We start from the raw sequence: 17,948 nt of genomic DNA, 5'->3' as shown, positions 1-17,948 counted from the left end.
CTAAACTGTACTAAAGAATATACAGAAAGGATACTTACAGAAGGCTAAAAAGATAAAAAACTCGTGGCCCCCTCCAGAGCCCCGACACAAAACTAGTTGGCCAAAAAGTCAAAATAATTCACAGCAAGAACCCAATGAAATAACCACCTGTAAATAAACAATTTCCAAGCACATTTCAAAACAGCAAAACACAAGAAAAGCAAATGAGATTAAATTGTTTTCTTTTTTTCTCTGAAGCTTGCCAGGAGAAAAGTCCCGGGCAAAAGAATTTTTCAAAAAATATAAATACCACATGTCAGCACTCCTTTGGGGCAGCTGTGATCCCTCAGAGCTGGCTTTTGCCATGTCCTTGCTGGCTCCTGCAGGGATCAGGGTGAATTTGTCCAGGTGCTGCTGGTGTCTGGCACAGCCACCCTGGCTTTGCCACGGCTCCTGTGGGCACCTGGCACTCCTGTGGCTCCTGCCAGGCTGCTGCCACTCCGGGCTCTGAGCTTTGGATCTCTGACTCTGGGGGTTGACAGAGGGACTGGGACATGTTAGTGGCTTTCCCTTCCTTTTTCCCAGGAGAAAAATGCATGGAAAAAGCAGGCTCTGGAGAAATCGCTGCTCTCTGTATCCTACAAGCCCTAAAATATCCCTTTTAATGTGATACTGTTGTGATATTTTAATGTGATAGTGTTGTTAAAATATCACATTTTAATGTGATATCTGTTGGTGGCTTAGTTTCTTGAAATGGACTCTCCTGTATTTTTCAATTTCTACTGATTCTGAACAGGAGCTTGGAAAGAATTCCCAGCAGAGGGGAAGCATCCCCAGGTGGGTGCAGCTGCATCCTGCAGGAGCCAGGCTCACCCAGGGCAGGTTTGGGGGTAGGTGTCAGCCTGCAGGGGAGTGACAGAGCTGTCACGTGTGCCTCAGACATGGATTTATCCTTCCCCATGATTCTCCTTCTTGCTGGGCTCCTGTGGCTCAGCTGATGGTGAGCCTGAGAAGAGCAACTTCAGGGGGAATTTAGGATAAAAGGAGGAGTCCATTTCCGTGATACGGGGGGACAAGACAGTGAGTTTCTATCACAGAAATAAAACTGTTTCCTACCTGTAAAACATCCTTTTGGTGGCATTTTGACAAAATACTGTCCTTTGTATCTCTCATCTTTTAACCCTCTGCATTCCTGGGCCCTGAAAGGGACATGATAAAAAAATGTGGAAAGGGGGGGGCCTTAAGCCATGTTTTGTTCTTAAATCCCCACCATTTTTAAGTAGTATTTTAGAAATCTCTACTGTATTTTAAATGAGTTTGTCACAGTATAATTACCACGAATGAGGTAAGGAACTCATTTAAACACTGCAACTGTAGTGGAGAATCCAATTTTCAGAAATCAGTGGAAATTGTAATTGGAGTCATTAAGCGCCGACGTCGGTAATTAAGAGTCAGGTTTTGACATTTTGGGCTCTGTTGCTAATTGTCCATGGAGAGGCCACAAAAATGTTGTGTTTGCTGAGCATTTGGGGGCTCCCTGGGCCTGTGCAGCTGCTGGCCACCCTCACACAGGGCTTGGCAGCGCAGCAGAGACATCACTGGTGCCTCCTCTTCATTTGTGTCACAGGATGGAGAGAAAAGGATCCCTCTGGGGGATACTCAGGAGAAGGAGTTTTCCAAGCAAGATGCCCAGCTCCCCAGCCTGTCAGGCTTTCAGACCTGGGTTTGGAGTGTAAATCCATCCTGATGAAACATCTGGATCTGTCTGCAGAGTGGAAGTGCCGGTAGAGTTATTCAGGAAAGAAATCAGTGCTGGAAGTGCATCCCTGTCACTCCTTGTTTGCAGAATCATCTCTGGGAAGTCAGGACGCTCTGCATTTTTAACTCCTGCACTTCAGGCAAGATGCTTTTGTCATACTAATGGAGAAGCCATGAAACCCCTGACATGCTGATAGTCACCATCAGCTCAAACAAGCCTTATGTTTATTCTCCTGTTAAGAATTCTGATTTTCCAGAGCAATGGCATTTATAAGGCCTTTGTCTTTAATTGTGTTGTTTTCCCAACCCCCAGATGATGCTGCCTGGGCTTCCAGCATGGGAGCTGAGGTGATGGTTTTGTGCTTTTGAGCTTTTACACCCAGTAACAAATCCATTGGTGGCTGCAATCTCCTGCTCTGGGTTGGAGTCTGTCATGACCTCCTGTCTCAGCAGAAGCCAGAGTCCAGCCAGAAAGTTTCCTAAAACATGTTTTTAGCACTTTGGCCATGCTCATTTCTTAGGCATGTGGAAACCACTGGCAGTTAAACACTTGTTTTACCCAGAAATCCCCTTTCTGCCATGGTGGGGTTTTTCCCAAATTGTGCTTCCCTTCTCTTCCTTGGGTCTCTGACCTCTAGAGCTGAGTGAGTGCTTTCTCCTGGACTTGTTTATGTTTGATATGAGGATCCATGGGATGGATATTCTTGGAGTTGGGCACCTGGTGGGATGGACAGAAGGGAACAGGCACCCTGAGGGAGGGCTCCAGGAGCAGCCTCAGCCACCCAGCAGTGTTCAGAAGGAATTACCACAGAATCATGGAATATCTGGAGTTGGGAGGATCATCCAGTCCCTCCCCATGTCCCATTGCAGCCACGTGGTGTCTGGGTGCTGCCCTGCTCAGAATACCCAGCAGTGGCTGAATGCTGTGTGACAGAAGGCAGGGAACAGCTGGAGCAGGCTGGAGCCAGCATTCCCAGCTTTCCTGAGCAGGCTGCTTAGGAAGGGCTGTCTCCTCCTGCCTGGGCTCCCTTTGGGAGCAGCTTTGGGCAGCTCCCTGTGTTTTTGGGGCTCCAGGCTGGGCTCTCCCTGGCTCCCAGCTGAGCTCCTGCTGGAGCTGCAGGTCAGGGCAGTAAGGAGGATACACTCTGCTTTAGGCTTTTTTCCCCATTCCTTCTCTCTTCCTTCTCCTTTCCTTTAGGTTTATGTCTCCAGACAGCCTAATTGGATTACTGGGTCACTCTGCTCACCGTGGGCTCTGCAGGGCTGGGACTGCTCCTTCCCGGGGGCTCTGCAGCCTGATGAGGGCTGGCAGCCTGCTGAGTCTCCCTTGGGGCTGCAAGGAAAAAAAATCCCCCCAAAAAATCTGAAAAAAAATCCCAGACCCCTCAGTGGTGGGTGCATTCCTTGTTTCACCTGGCTCTAGCTGGAGGGAGGAACAATTCCAAATGTCGTTGTTTGGAAGCATGCTGCAGCCCCTTGCGGGGACAGGCCTCTTCTGGGGAGCACATGGGCATGGAAAGGCTCGAGTGCAGCTCAGATGTTTGCCTGTGAGCAGCTCTCAGTGAGCTCTGTGCCTCAAACAAGGCAGCTCCTTGCAGTTCCCATGGCAAGCTGTCCTTCCCAGCTGAGCAGCAGCCAGGCTCCACGTCTGCTGTCCATGCAGGAGCACTTCTGCCACCCTGCAGGAACCCTGAAAGCTGAATCTGCTGTCAACGGGACTGCCCCGAGGGAAAACTCAGCCCCTCTGCCTTCCAGGGATCTCTGCAGGGAGCGCTGTCCAGCTCCATCCCTCTGGAGCTGCTGTGCTCGCCTAGGAGCTGTTAGACCTCTGGAAAACAAGAGATCTTGCCAAGGTGAGTACAAATGACGTGTCAGACCATCACTCCATCCTTCTGGTTTATTATTTTCTTTCTTCAGTGACTGAGGTGTTTTCAAAAAAGAAAAAATTGAGGCTCTGCTGCTTCTGGGACAAAACTCCTGTGCTGTCCTTCCTCTTAGGTTTTTGTGGTTTAAAGGTGTGGGTGTCTGTTGTGGCATCATGTGTGTCCCACCACACATCCCCCCCTTTTCTCTGCCTCTTTAGTCATGAGGACTCAAGTCTCACATGCTTAAAATTTGTCACATGGACCCAGCAGCAGTTAAAAAAAACAACCCACTAAAAAAACCCCCCAGAAAGCCCCAGGTGTGAGGCAGCCCTCATGGCTGGGATGCCTGGAGCTTGGCCACACCATATTTCCAAGGACGATTTGCAGGGAGGGGGTTTCTCCAGTGTGTCCCTGAGCCGTGGGCCAGTGCTGGGCTTGCCCTCCCATGGAGGATTTGGGATTTTCCCGTGGCTGGCACTGCCCTGCGCCCATTCAGGTGTGTGCTGTTGGGTCTGCTCATGTGCTTTGGTGGGGCAGAGGTGTCTCCTGGCAGTCTGGCCCTGTCGAGGCTGCTGGTCCCTAATTGTGGCACTGGGACTGTGCAGGAGCAGGGTGAAAGCAGGGCTGGAGGTGCTGCATGACCCTGACCCTTCTGTTTTGGGGGGGAAGAAGTGGTGCAAGGAGGATGGATGGCATTGCCCATCCGTGCTCTGTGAGCCCAGGGCTCTCTGGAGGATGGCACTGCAGCACTTCCCACCAGGATCTGAGTGGGGTCAAGAAATTCCTGCCTCATTTTGGTGGGCACAGCATGGTTTCTGCTGTGGGGCAATAAACACACAGATCACAAGAATGCTTTGGGTGGGAAGGGGCCTTACAGCCCATCCATTCCCACCCTCTGCCATGGCAGGGACACCTTCCACTGTCCCAGGCTGCTCCAAGCCCTGTCGTGGACACTTCCAGAGATCCAGGGGCAGCCACAGCTTCTCTGGGCACCCTGTGCCAGGACCTGCCCACCCTCACGGGGAACAATTCCTTCCCAATATCCCATCCATGCCTGCCCTCTGGCAGTGGAAGCCATTCCCTGTGTCCTGTCACCCTTTTAAACAGTCTCTCTCTGTCTTTCCTGCAGCTCCTTCAGGTCCTGGAGGGCTGCAATTAAGTCACCCCAAAGCCTTCTCTTCTGCAGGCTGAACAATCCCAATTTTCTCACACTTGTAAAGGATGTAGGAAAAAAAAAAAAAAAGAGGAATTTTCCCTCGAACAATGCCTTGTTGCACAGAAGCAGGGTTTCTTGCCCTCTGGCATCCTCGAGTCGGGAGGTCAGGATTTGGGGAGGAGGGATTCCTGCAGTCTGACCCTCTGGAGCACAATCCCACGGAGCAGGGCTGTTCCTGATTAAAGGGCTCCAAGGAGAGGGGGATGAGGAGGACGCTGAGCACCTTTCCTTCCTTGGCTTTTTGGGAGACCCTCGAGGGAGCAGGCTGGGATGAGTCAGGGCCAAGGCGAGCTGCAGAAAGCGCTCGGTGAGCTTGTCTGAGTGGGGCTGTGCTGCGAGAGCCTGGCTTTGCCCTAAGAAACGGCAATAAAAGCCAACAAGCCAAAGAGGCAGATGCATTTAGGAGCTGTGCAGCTGGAGGAGGAGGGCTGGAAACAGGAGTGCAGCAGCTCAGGCTGCCCTTCTCATCCCGTCAAATCCAGAGGCACGCCAGCATCCAAGTAGGGTGAGCCAGGGTTCTGGGGCAGCCCTTGGGCACTGGGCTTCTCCTCTCTGCCACATCTGCAGGGCTCCAGGGCTGGCACTTTCCATGCTGTCCCTCCCTGTGTCGAGTGTCAGTGGCAGGCTGCGTCTCCTTGTGCAGCTTGGAGCAGCTGGGTGCCACTCACTGTGCTGCCTGGCTTGGGGCAGTGGCTGCTGCTAAAGGGTTAATGCTCCTGGTGAGCCAGAATGCAGAGGAAACAGGCCTGGTCGTGTCCAGCCTGGTTCCTCTGCTCCCATCTCCTCCCTCCTCTCCAGCATGGAGCTGCCCCGGGAAAGCTGCAGGCAGAGCTCCTCTCTGCCAGGCTGCCACGGGCAGTTGTTTCTGTCATCTTTGTATAGATCTGAGGCAGATTAAGGCACCTTTAAACTCAGGGGTTTGTCAGGGGGTGGGGTGAGCCCCTGTGTGTATGTCCGACCTCCTGGTGCCTTCCACCCTCCTGCCCTGACTGGGAATTCTGTGTCCTCCCCAGGACACTTCTCACCACTTGTGACCGTCCTAGTCATGCTGCAGGCACCTTCCTTCCCAACATCTGTTACCCTGTGTTTCCTCTAATGGCCAGTGGAGGAGGGAAGCACAGAATCATCCAGGCGGGAAGAGAGTCTCAAGGATCTCTGTCAGGAAGGCTGGCTCTCCTGACTGTGGGGATTTCAGCATGCCTTCCTCTTTAGTCCTTTCTGTGCAAGGGTGTTGTCCTGTGACCAGATTCTCTCCTGAAGTTATTTTAAAAAAGCCCTAAACTGTAATAAGTGGATGTGTTCCTGCTCAAGTATCACATGGACACACACACACACACATATATATATAGATAGTAATTTTTAATGGCATCTTAGCAGCTTGGGAAGCAATTAGTTTACTTTTGTGCCAGTGTTTTTGCCTGTGTGGAGTGGGAGTTCTTGCTGACATGTGCTGGAGTCCTTCTCTTGCTCTTCAGCTGATGATGGTTTAAATAAAAAACACTTTCTTTAGGAGAGTGTCAGAGGAGTTCTGTTTTGAAAAGCTGTTTGCTTTCTTAAGTCCATGTGCACATATGTTTTTCTCTTTATGGTCTTGGGTTTCAGTGGTGTTTAAACCCCATTTTTCAAAACTGAGTTATTTAGAAGCCTAAGTGAGATTATTGCCTGAGTCTCTTCAGTGTTTGTGGAAAAAAGGAAATAGAGTTTATACCCCCAAACTTTGTCCTCTCCTTAACTTTCTAAAGTTTCTCCTCCTGTTAACTTTCTAAAGATGTTTTTTGAGCTGAAAGCTCAAAATAAGAGATAGAAATGTATAGAAAACTGTCACGGTCTTTTGTAAACTACATAAGACTATCCAGATGTGTAAGAGGCTGGTGTAAACCAAGGCTGCAGTAATTTTGAAAATGAGAAGCTGTCCATGCCTACAGCTCCTAGAAACCCGATCCATCAGTTATTTGTGGGCTTTTGAGCATCTGGAGCAATTTCCTAATTTTGCAGGAGACTTGGTGTGCGGCTGAGGGCTAAGTGCTTCCTCTCTGTCTGCCTGGCTGAGTCCCTGGTGAGAAGCAGCAGGAGCAGCAGTCCGGGAGAGCTGTGTGAACCCAGCCCTGGCTCAGGGCTGCTTGGGATGGAGCTCATTCTGCCTGGGGGGCAGCAGGAGGCCCTGCACAGCCTTTGGAGATGTCTGAGAGGCTGCTCAGGGTTCTGCTGGCTCAGAGCAGCCAGGCTGGTTTCATGCAGGAGTTCAGCTGGGCGCTGATGGGAGCCATGGCCATGTTTTTCTCCCCAGGCTGGCATTTTGTTTGGTTTCTCACGTTCCCCTGCTTAGTCATCCCTCCTCTCAATCACTTCCCCCTCTCCTGACTGGCACACAAGACCCTGCCTGGAGGATGCTGCTCATCCCTGGGAGTTTGCCCTAGCAACCAGAGAGATCTCCCAAAATAGCTGCTCCGGGGTGGCACAGCCTCTCTGGAGCTCAGGACGTGGCTCTGGGGCTCCCAGAGGCCACAGCGGTGTCTCTGGGGCTGGATGGGACAGAGGTGACCAGGGATGGACTCTGCAGGAGAGGGAAATGCCTTTGCAGCCCGAGTGTCCCTCCTGTGTGTCCTCGTGTTTGTGCTTGTCACCTGAGCTGCCACCTGCCTGGGCACACTGTGGTGCCAGCCTGGCTGTGCCAGGGCTGGAATTGCTGCTGGATTCCTGCCCTGGAGCAGGGCAGCCACTCCAGCAGGGCTCTCCTTTCTGGTAGCACATGCTGCTGGTTTTTTTTGTGATAGGCAGCACGGGAAATATTTTAAGATTCTTTTGGAGTGTGGCTGTTTTTCTTTTCCCTGTCTCTCCGTGTTTGGGATGTCACTGCATTTCCATGGCACTGTGAGATTTATGGAGAATTGGTCAGTGGACATCATCTGCTAAGGCAAAGCTTTTTTGCAAAGATTATCTTTCCATTGCTTTTGGAGGGTGTTCTGCAGCCTGGTGTGTTGCTACATTCCTGATTATCACCTTCATTTTCCTCCAGATCCTTTCCTCTAGCCATCTCCCTTTTTGTGCTATATTTAAAACTATCCCAGGTATAGCTCATAAATATTTTTAAAAAAATCTTTCCCTAAATGTTTTTTGCTCTTGATGCAAACTCACAGTGAGGAATTTTAGATAACTTGATTTCACTCCTACATTTTGTGCATAACTTTTGTAATTTGCAGTTGCAATGCAAGTGTAAATACTGTCTTATAGAATATTAAATAATCCCAAATGTTCTCGGTGTGCTTGGGTTTCAAATAGCTTTTAGGAGATGGGAAGAATGATGAGTTTATGCTTGGTTTTGTCTTTGGTGGGATAGCTGTGGCTCAGGAGAGCATCTGCTGCTGGGAACTGAGGAAAGCAGACATTTCTGGGGTACCAAGGGCTTTGCTGGTTGGATCAGGCTGTACCATGCCAGCTCCTTGCACTCCCTGCAACAGTAAAATGTGTCTCTAACACCATCTGCTTGTTTATCTGTCTCTGCTCCTTTATCATACAGCTGCGACCTGCCTGAAAGAGAAAGGCAGCCCAAAGCCCAGAAGGGAGTGGAAACAGTGGCAGGTAATGGAGTTTTAGTGTGTGATGACATGCAAGATGTAGGGTCTCAGGGGCCAGAAGTTAAGTAGATTGTTGGTGTAAGGAGACAGATCACAGCCCAGATTAGGTGGGGACACAGATATTTATTTGTATGTGGGAGAGAACGGACCATCAGCTGTAATATTTACACTCAGTTACCCAGGGAGGCCTTGTAATTCCCTGTGTTCTCTGGAGCATTCTGTGTTCTCCAGCACATTCCTGCCATGTGTGTTCGCCTGCCAGAAGTTTATATACATTTTCTGCCTTCCGTTCCAAACAATGTAACATTTATTACAAGTTTCACCAGTTGTTGTTTCGAGGAGTGGAAAAAAAACCAACAAAACGGCACAAAGCTGTGCTCTGGCACTGTCCCATGGCTGTGTGTGCCGAGTACATCACACAGGAGGGGGAAAAGTGCTGTATTTGCAGCCCTGCAAACAACAGGCAACAAAACTCTGCTGGACACAAGGATGGACCCGTGGAGGAACCACTGCAGGGCTCTGGCGTTGTTTGCCATGCTCACCTCTTTATTTATTTTTTTTTCATTTCCTTTCCCTGGAATTACTTATGCTTGATTGTTGCAATTGATTGCAATTGTGAGAGCTAATTTTAGTGCATAAATTTTACAGTGGAAGCCTGCCAAGTGTTCGTGTAATGGGGGAGAACAACTGCACAGGATTTGGTGTGGGGTGTGCTTGTCTTCCTTTCTCCAGCTAAATACCAGCAACCAATCCATGGGCTGATTCAGACTTATATATTGGGAATATCTGTACATTGTCAGTCTTTTCCAACAAGAAAATTCAGCCTCCTGTGGAAGCAGGAGAGCAATTTACAGAGCTGTGATGAGCTCTGAGGACAAGCTGATTTTATTGCCAGTGATGAAGTGGCCATTGCCTTAGTTTTAAGACAAATAACCAACCTGACTGAGTTCACTTTTTAACTTTGTGTGATGGAACAGAGAGCAAACAGTGTTGTTCCAGCCCTAGGAGGCAAATCTGGTGTGTTTAGCTGATGGAGTTGAAGAGCAGCACATGGGTGTATGGATCTGGGCCCTTGGAAAATGTCACAGCCCAGTCTCATCCCCACAAAGTTCCAAGGACTGGCAAGGAGGGGAGGTTGAGTTGCCACAGGATGAAAATGGAAGCATTATTTCTGAGTGAAATATTAACTCAGGGATAAATCTGGCTTTCTGCATCCACGTTTTCATATATCCAGGATTCAGGATAGAGTGAAGTTGGGCTGCTTTGTAGTTGGGCTTCCCTCCTTTCCTACCTGCATTTGGCCAGAGAGGAGCAAGAAATGTGAGGGGATAGAGAGGATGTGAAGATTGCAGTGCTTGGTGCTTAAGGCTTTTTGGGACAATTTTTACATGGGTTGAAAATTGATGCTAAAAAGGAAAGCTCATCTAATGGATTATTTTTGGTGCTGGAATGATGGGCTCACTGTAAGATTAGATACCAGAACTCCGTGGAACTTGTGTTATCTCTCTCCCACGGGTTTTTGGTGTCTGGTCTCGCTTGGTTTTTTTCCCTGTCATTCCAGTTGTGATTTATCTCACATGCTTGTTTCAAAACAAGTTGCACTGTCAAGCTGCCATTATACAAACATTTGTCCTGATTATCCTTCCAGAGTTATTCACAGGTTGAAGTTCTGGCAAAGTCAGGGACAAGAATGGTCAGAGGTGGAAGATCCACCTGCTTGAAATATCAGTTCATTTTTTTGTGTCGTCGTGGGGCTTTTTTGGTTCAGCTTGGTGCCATATGGGTTTTACTTAAGGACATGGTTTGTCCCTGGAAAAGTGTCTTTAGAAAGGGTGGAACAGTTTAAATATGTTCAAGACAATTAATTAAAATGCCTTTCAGTGGAAAGGGAAGGAGAGGTTTTTTTTACCAAATTAAAGCTCCAGCCTGGTGAAACATTTTGTATCAGTTACAAAAGGAGCTCCAGTACATTGCTGTGAAACAAGGGATGAGCCAAGTGCATCTGCGAGGTGTGGGAGTGACATTTCAGAGCCCGCTGACAGTCTCATTGTCAAACTGAACATCATCTCTCTCCTGCTGGCGCTAGCTGAGAGCTCCTCACTTCCCAGGGGCAGGATTGCTCCTCTGGAAAATGCCCCTGGAAGGCACGGGCACCTTTGGGCTGGGAACAGGCTTAATAAAATAAAAATAAAATTCAAGGTTCAGTTGAAACAGCCTACCTCCAGAAAAATGAGCCCTCCCTTCCCTGTCAGAAGGCACTGGGCAAAGGGAAAAGCATGAAGTGTTTTTGAGCACTGGGGACTTGCACTGGTGCTTTCTCTGTCCCATTCTTCCAGGTGCTGCAATAATTGCAGGTTACACTGTGCTGACGTGCCCGAGCCTTAAGCAGGTGCAATTATCTCCTTCCTTACGGCAGGATATCCATAGGCAGAGCACTAGAAAGAGACCTTTGAGGTCCTGTCTGAGTTGTGATGGCTTTGAGGAGGGAAATGCCCCTGCAGAGGGGACAGGGAGCTGCCAGACCTCTCTGCTGTGCTGCCAAGTGAGCAACCACTTCCAGCTCCAGCCTGGATGATTTTGTTTACAAGAAACTGACAGAATGCTAGGATTGTGTAGGTTAGAGGAGCTCTCCAGTCCCACCTCCCTCTCAAAAAGCACTTAGCAGCGTTCTTGTGTGTGTGTGTGTATAAACAGAGATCTGGTGCAGATTGCCACCTTCCTGCGTGCTGCTGTGCCATTCCCAGAGCGGGGCTTTGCCACAGGGCACCTGGCAGCCCTGAAACAGCTCAGCCCTTGCTGCCCTGCCACAAAAAAGCCATCACCTGCAAGGGAAAAAGGGTCTGGGAGGAGCAGGTGCAAAGATGGGGTCTGGGGGAGGAGAAGAGCGGGGCAGGCACTGATAAAATATTCCTGCTGATGGAGCTGACAGTGTCATCGAAGGCCAGAGCCGTGGACAAGACCAGGGGCAAAAGGAGCAGTGATGAGAGGGAAGCAGCACATCAGAGAGGCTGATTTGAAGGCAAAGCTGAAGTGAAAGCAGAGGGCAGGTTTCCCTCTTTGATCTGTTTGATGTGCACCTGCAGCCTTTGTCCAGCGCTCCTGCAGAGGGGCTCTTCCAGAGGCACCTGTGGAAGCAAATTCAGGGCAGTGAGGGCAGGGAGCCTGCTGAGCCAGCAGCCATCCCTGCAGGGCTTTGCTGTTCCATGGGCTGCTGCAGAGCAGAAGCCACAGTACAGCCCCAGTCCAGCTTTTCTGTGAGCAAAGGTGAGCTGGGTGACAGGTGAGGAGTGCGTCACAGTCAGTGGTGTCTGCAGCCAGGTGTGAGCTGGGTCTGAAACAAAACCACTCAGCATACACTCAAGGACTATTTTATACATTTTTTCCTCTGGGAACTCTTACATGTTCCTAAACCTTGCAGTGCTTGGATGCCACAGTGCAGTGGGGAGAGGGCACAGGGATCAGAGGTGCCTGCAGGGGAGGACAAAGGCTGGGCTTGTTGGCTGCTGGGAAAGGCCAGATGGAAGAGGAGGAGGAGGAAGGGATGCTGGAAGTGGTGGGTCAGGGGTGAGGGGCTGCAGCAGCCTCACCTCAGCTCTGACCATGGGGGCAGAGCCAAACAGCACAGCCAGAGCAGTTCAGGGTGCTGCAGGGTGGGGAGAGGATGTTTTCCAGAGGAAAGAGCTGGGATCGTTCCCAGGCATATTGTAGAGTTTTATTTCCCTGTGTGAGTGAAACTGTGAGAGTTCCTGGGAATGGCTCCTTGTGGGGATGCTGCCAAGGTGGGGTGGGCTGTTCCCCTTGGAAGCCAAAGCAGCAATTGGCCTTAGAGGAGAGAAGAGGAGAAACTCCTGTGCGAGCTTTAGTGGGGCTGCCTGTGACCTGCTGTCTGCTTCCCTTGGCGTGTTTTCCAGGAAAGAAAACTGCATCCTTGAGTGTCAGGGTGATTTTATTTCTTTTAAATTACTTTTTAATGCTCCAGAACCGAGCTGCTGTGGGTTTGGGCAGCTTGGTTTTGCTGACACATCTGCACAGCCATTTGTGTTAGTCCTTCCTTGCCCCTCCAGGTCCATGCCAGTCGGTGCTGCTCGAGTGGAGCTGCTGCAGGATGAGCCCAAAGCCCCTGGAGGTGCTTCTGCTGCCCTGGCAGCTGTTTCTGGAGAGCACTGCCTGCTCCCCGGGCTGTCCCACTCTTCTGGGAGCAGGATCCACGAGGCTGGGCTGATGTTCTCACAGAGATAGCAGTGTCTCGCTGGCACAGCCAGCTGGGGTTTGGATTGCTAGCAGTGACTCAAGCATGAGTTGACAAGAGTGTGTCGGAGGTGTGATGTGAGGTAAGAGACAGGTGTTGGGCAAGAGCTCAGGGCAGACACCACAGGGAAGAGGTGGCTGGCAGGTGGATGGGAAAACAGCCTTCAAACTGGGTGTCAGATGGAGGAGATGGTGATTCAGGAGCTGCACACCTATCTCGTGGACAGAGGCCTGTGGGAACAGTGCTCCTGTGGTTCAGTTCTAATTTATTTTATTCTTTTATGCAAGAGGTGGGTGTGTTGCTGAGACACGGGGAGGGCTCTGTGGTGGCTCAGTTTGCTGACAAAAGCAGGGAGATGAGTGGGGCACAGGAAGGGCCAGGGGCACGTGGAGTTTGGGGGATCCGTTTGGGATTTGATTTCGTGTTTTGCCATCTCTGCTCTGGATGGGCTCTTTGCCCTCCAGCTGGTCAGACCTGTCACCTCTGAAGCCACGAGGATCCTTGGGAGTGTGACAGGGCTTTCCCACTCCTGGGAGGGTGCACAGCAGCTACTTGAGCTTTTTTTCCCCAGATTTGCAGCAAAGACAGGAGAAGCATTTGGATATGACCCCTTTATAGCCTGAGATGATTTCTGCCCTGGCAAAGCCAGGAAGAGATAAAGCAATGGAGAGCTAAGAGCTAAATCTCTGCTGTATAAATGCTGGGAGCACGTGTAATAGGATTGTTGAATTGGAGTTACATGTTTTCCAGGATCAGTGCTGCCTGACGATACCGGGCTGTTGGAGCCATGCTTAGATCAGGGAGAGAACTGGGGATTTACAGCAGTTCTTGGGGATGCTGGATTTCCCTGCAAGCCTCCAGAACAGCAAAAGGGAAGAAAAGGCTTTTGTAGATAAGACAAAACAGATCCCTGAGAAGGCTGGAGCTCCTGGGGGGAGAAAACATCAGTGCTCTGACCTGAGGGTAGTTGGGTATCACAGGTTTTCCTTACAGTAAATAAAAACACTTTGTAGATCATTTAGCTGAACTTCTGTTAGTTTACATGGGAAAATGGAGTCTTTTTAGCAACACTTTCATTTGTTTTTCTGCTCACCTTTCAAGGGATGCATTAAAAACTCTGCACATCTCCAGCGCTGTGTTAAACACGTATTATTGAAATACAGCTTTAAGCTAAGCTTAGGAGCTGCCAGAGCTCAGCTTGTCTGCCTAATCTGGCCTTGCTCTCTTTCCCTGTGAGGGCTCTGATGCAGTGTTAATTACAGGACAGCTCCTGCCTCACCGGCAGCAGGGGTGATTCCTGAATCATGTGTCCATCCTTGTGCTCTTCAGGGGAGGGAGATGCCTCATGTCCCAGGGAGCTGCTTGGGGGCAGGCATTTGTGATGGAGCGGGGGCTGGGAGGAGGGTTTTTTGGGCTGGGAGAAGGATTTTGCTGGCTGGAGAAGGATTTTTTGGGCACCCACTGGTGTTGGGTGTGCAGGTCCTGGCAGAGCCTGTCTGTGCTGAGCACAGGGTGGTGGTGGAGGCTCTGTGGAGCTGCTGCGTCCCCAGCCCAGCTCTGGGCCAGCACAGCCTCTCCTCGGGGCTCTCCACACCCCTCCAGGGGTGCTGGGAAGGGGAAGTGCCTGGCCCTGCCCTGGGTGTCAGCTCAGATTTAATCGTGGCACAGCGACAGCTCTGCCCATCGTGAGGACTCAGGCCAGCAGGAATTGAGACTTCCAGGCTGATCCCCATATCCTTCCCAGGTAAAATTTCCCAGAAGTGTTGCTAATCTGCTGCTGCCTGTCCTGAGCTCCCCACAGACACAGACCCTCTGGTGCCAAGCCCTCCTGTCTCCACAAGGTTTTTTGGACACCCTGTGTTCAGCAGCACCTTAAATCCCATCCCATTCCCATCCCCTGCCACAGGCAGGAACACCTTCCATACACTTGCACCGAGCCCTGTCCAACCTGGCTGCTCTGACAATCTCTTCCCCAGCCTGCCTGTCTCTGCTTTCACCCTCTCTAAGCCTCCTTTTTGTCTCTGAGCTTTTCCAGGAGCTCCTTGTTCATCCATGCAGGTCTCCTGGAGTTCTTACCTGCCTTCCTGCTTGCAGGAGGTGACCATTGAGTACTAACCAGATTTCATGGGCCTTTCTTCCATCCTGGGCTTCATCCTGTGGGACTCCACCAAGCAGATCTCTGGGATAATGGCTACATCCAGTTGTTGTTGAGTTTTTGATGAAAATCCCTTTTTTTTCTGGCTTTTCCCTGTGAGATCCTGGAGTTATTGTTTATCTGCTGTAAAAATGGGGGAAATTATGCTGTTTGCTGGCAGAGGGGAGGTGTAGCTGTGACCCCATATCCCTGCTGGGGTGGGCAGCTGTCCCTCTAGAGGGTTTAGGGCATTATTTGCTGTTTGCTGGCAGAGGGGAGGTGTAGCTGTGACCCCAAATCCCTGCTGGGATGAACGGGTGTCCCTCCAGGGGGTTTGGGTGGAGGAACTCCTGTTGGGTTTGGGGGAACTTGGAAGTGTTTGTACTGTGGGATTGGGCTGCTGGCTCCTGGAAGCTCCCTCCTCTCTTTCCCAGCTCTCTGGCTGCTGGATTGTCAGCAAAAGGCCATTCCCATGGAATTATGTATGGATAAAACAGAGCAGGTGTTTCCTCCCGGGGTTCAAGTTACCAAACTCATCAGGACATTCCAAGTTCTTGCATTTTAGATTCCCTGATCCCCAAGAACAAAGTGATTTTCCCAGCTTTGGAGGCTGACATCTGCTTGCAAGGATTATGAGGTGTGTTCCTGGAGCCGTGGGCACAGCTTTTCCTTGTGGAAAGGGATGTATTGGAGAGGGTGTTAAGCCCCAGTACAAGTTCCTCCTCTGGAATGGAAATTGCTGTGCAGGTTTGGAGCAAGGCATGTTGGAGCTGGCTTATTGCTTTGGCAGATGTCTGATGCTGTTACATCATGCCCAGCCCTCGGAGCTGCCAGGGCTTCGGAGGGCTCAGCGCCTCGTGGTGGCTTGGCCATGGGATGCCCTGCTCTTCCCACTGCCCTGGTGTGGGAGAACAAGCATTTTCCATAAGGAGCTGTCAGCAAGCTCTGCCTCCCACAAATCCTGAGGATTTGTGAGATGCTGGGAAGCCCTGGTCAGGGAGAAGAGCCAGAGGAAATCTCTGCTGGATGGGAGTTGTCAATGCACTCATGTTTCCAGCCTCTGAGCAGTGTGTGGGGGTGATATTTGCTGGGGATAAGCGACCTTTTACTGCTTGTTCAGGCATTCTAAGGATTTATTTTTTAAATACATTCCGTTTTGCTACCTGAGTCCTCTGCCAGTGCTTCCAGGTTATTGTTCTGTGAGATCCACTCTAACCCCGAGCGTAGTTTTGCTGAGAGCGTTGAACTGGGAGCCAAGCTTTCTGTAAAACTCCAGCTCAGTGGCAGGGGTACAGCTGGCTGAACCCAAGGGCTGTGGAAAGAGATGCTTTAAACAAGGAAATGCTGCCTGCAGCCCTCGGTGTCTGGAGCTGACCGACCGCAGAGCGAAGGGAAACCGCCTCAGTTGGTGTTTGTGGCTCTGGCAAATACAAACAGGGAGAAGCAATTTGGAGTTGAATGATTTCCTCCCTGCACTAACAGCTTGAGCTGGTGTCATTGATAAGAGCCTGGCTGCTGGAGTTTGGCTGAGGTGTGTTTCAGGGGTTGGGCAGTTGAACATCTCTGTGTATGTGGGTGCTTCAAGCTGACCTTTTAATCTCCCTTTTTCATTCCAGGAGCTACGTGGGACAGCCAATGTTTCCCTTTGGCCCTGTTTACTGCTGTGACAGCCTCATGTGAGTGAGGGCTGGGCTGGGTTTGGTGAAGGTGTGTGTGTGTTTGCTCCTCGTGCTCTCCTCACCTCCCCTTCCACTGTCCATCCTGAGGCAGAGCCCCCAGCCTGCAGAGCAGGATGAGTGGTCTCTTGAGAATAAAAAGAGTGGTCTCTTGGGAATAAAAACGTTCAGGCTTCTTGGAGATGCAGAGTGAAATGTTTCTATTATCAGCAGCTGCATGTTTTATCCAAGCAAGCAAGTCCAGGAATGTTTATAGAACATGGCAGCACTAAATCGGGACAGTTGGCCGCTAATCTTTGCAAAGATACAAAACTGATTAAACAAAAAGATTGCCTGAGGCAGCCTGGAAGTTGCAATATAAGGGTGACCCAGGCTTCTAAAGGCTCCTCTCTGGCCCCTGTTCCTCCCCACACTTCCTCTGTGTGGTCACTCCAAATTGCTGCCAGCTGGCCCGCTCATCCTGGGGGGGTTGTGCGTGCTGCTCCTCGGTTCTGACCTTTCAGAGAGACAGACAAAATCTGTGCTGTGTGCAGATCTTTGAGTTTGCAGGGAGAGGGAGGAACACTGGGAGTTTAAACAGCAGAGGGAAGAGATTCTGTCCTTCAGTGCCTCACCACTGACCACAGACCCCACTGTGCCCATAAATGAGTCTGAGCCTTCTTGCCCTGTTGTGTTTGAGGTTTTCTTGCCTCTGTGTTGCCTTCTACCCTTGTTCCAGACATCAGGTTATGGTATGTTTCCAGCTAGACAAATATGAGCTGTTTTTCTGTTCCAGGGTAAGTTTTTTTTTTTCCAGCCCAGTGGTTTTGTAGTGCGGTGCCTTCCCAGAGACAAAAACAGAACAGAAAAACACGATTTAAAAAAATGTCAGCATCGTAAAGGAAGAAGAATGAAACCAGAGGACTGCTCTATCATCAAAGTGAGCGTGCCAGTGTGTGAACATGTGGCAGGGCAGCCAGTTAACAGAAAATGATAGTGAAATTGGGTGATATTTCTAGTCTCCTCAGGGGGAAAGCACATGTGGTTTACAATGGATAATGAAATGTTATGGTTTTTATGTCTAATACGTTAATTCTGCCAGGGCAGTAATCCCGAGGTTCCAATCCACATTTAAGTTGGAAAGATATGCACAGGCTTTTATTGAGGACATAAACTACAGTGCATTTAAGGCAAAACAATAGAAAGATGGGAGAGGTTTCCACTTCCCTTCCCTTCTCTCCCCCTCTGTTGTATCAAATACTGACTCGAGCCACAGGGCCTGCTGCCCTGAAGCCTGGTGCTTCTTCCATGGGCAAACACAGAACTTAATCCCTTTTTTTTTTTCTCAATTTTGGGAGGGATATACCATTTGTGATGGGTTTGTGCTTGTGTGGGTTTTGTAAGAGCAAGTCTTGAGCACTTGTAGCTTGAATCACCTGCAGGGCCCAGTGGTTGTGGATCAGCCCAGGGTACTGATCCAGAGTGTAACCCGTGTGTTGTGCACTGTGTTCACCCTA

At 50.2% G+C, this 17,948-nt stretch overlaps 1 protein-coding gene across 3 annotated transcripts in view; it reads left to right on the top strand.

Annotated features, from left to right (window-relative positions):
- TIAM1 (TIAM Rac1 associated GEF 1) overlaps nucleotides 1–17,948 on the top strand; it is a 155,430-nt gene that overhangs the window by 26,220 nt on the left and 111,262 nt on the right. For all 3 annotated transcript variants that reach the window (XM_038129997.1, XM_038129945.1, XM_038129971.1), the window contains exon 2: nucleotides 16,393–16,452. The gene's annotated coding sequence lies outside the window, so the exon portion shown is untranslated. The remainder of the gene's footprint in view (nucleotides 1–16,392; nucleotides 16,453–17,948) is intronic.

Source organism: Motacilla alba, chromosome 1, assembly GCF_015832195.1.
Source record: "Motacilla alba alba isolate MOTALB_02 chromosome 1, Motacilla_alba_V1.0_pri, whole genome shotgun sequence".
Classification (NCBI taxonomy): Eukaryota; Metazoa; Chordata; class Aves; order Passeriformes; family Motacillidae; genus Motacilla; species Motacilla alba.
Note: the sequence above shows the minus strand (reverse complement) of the source record. Positions and strands in the feature narration are given on the sequence as shown.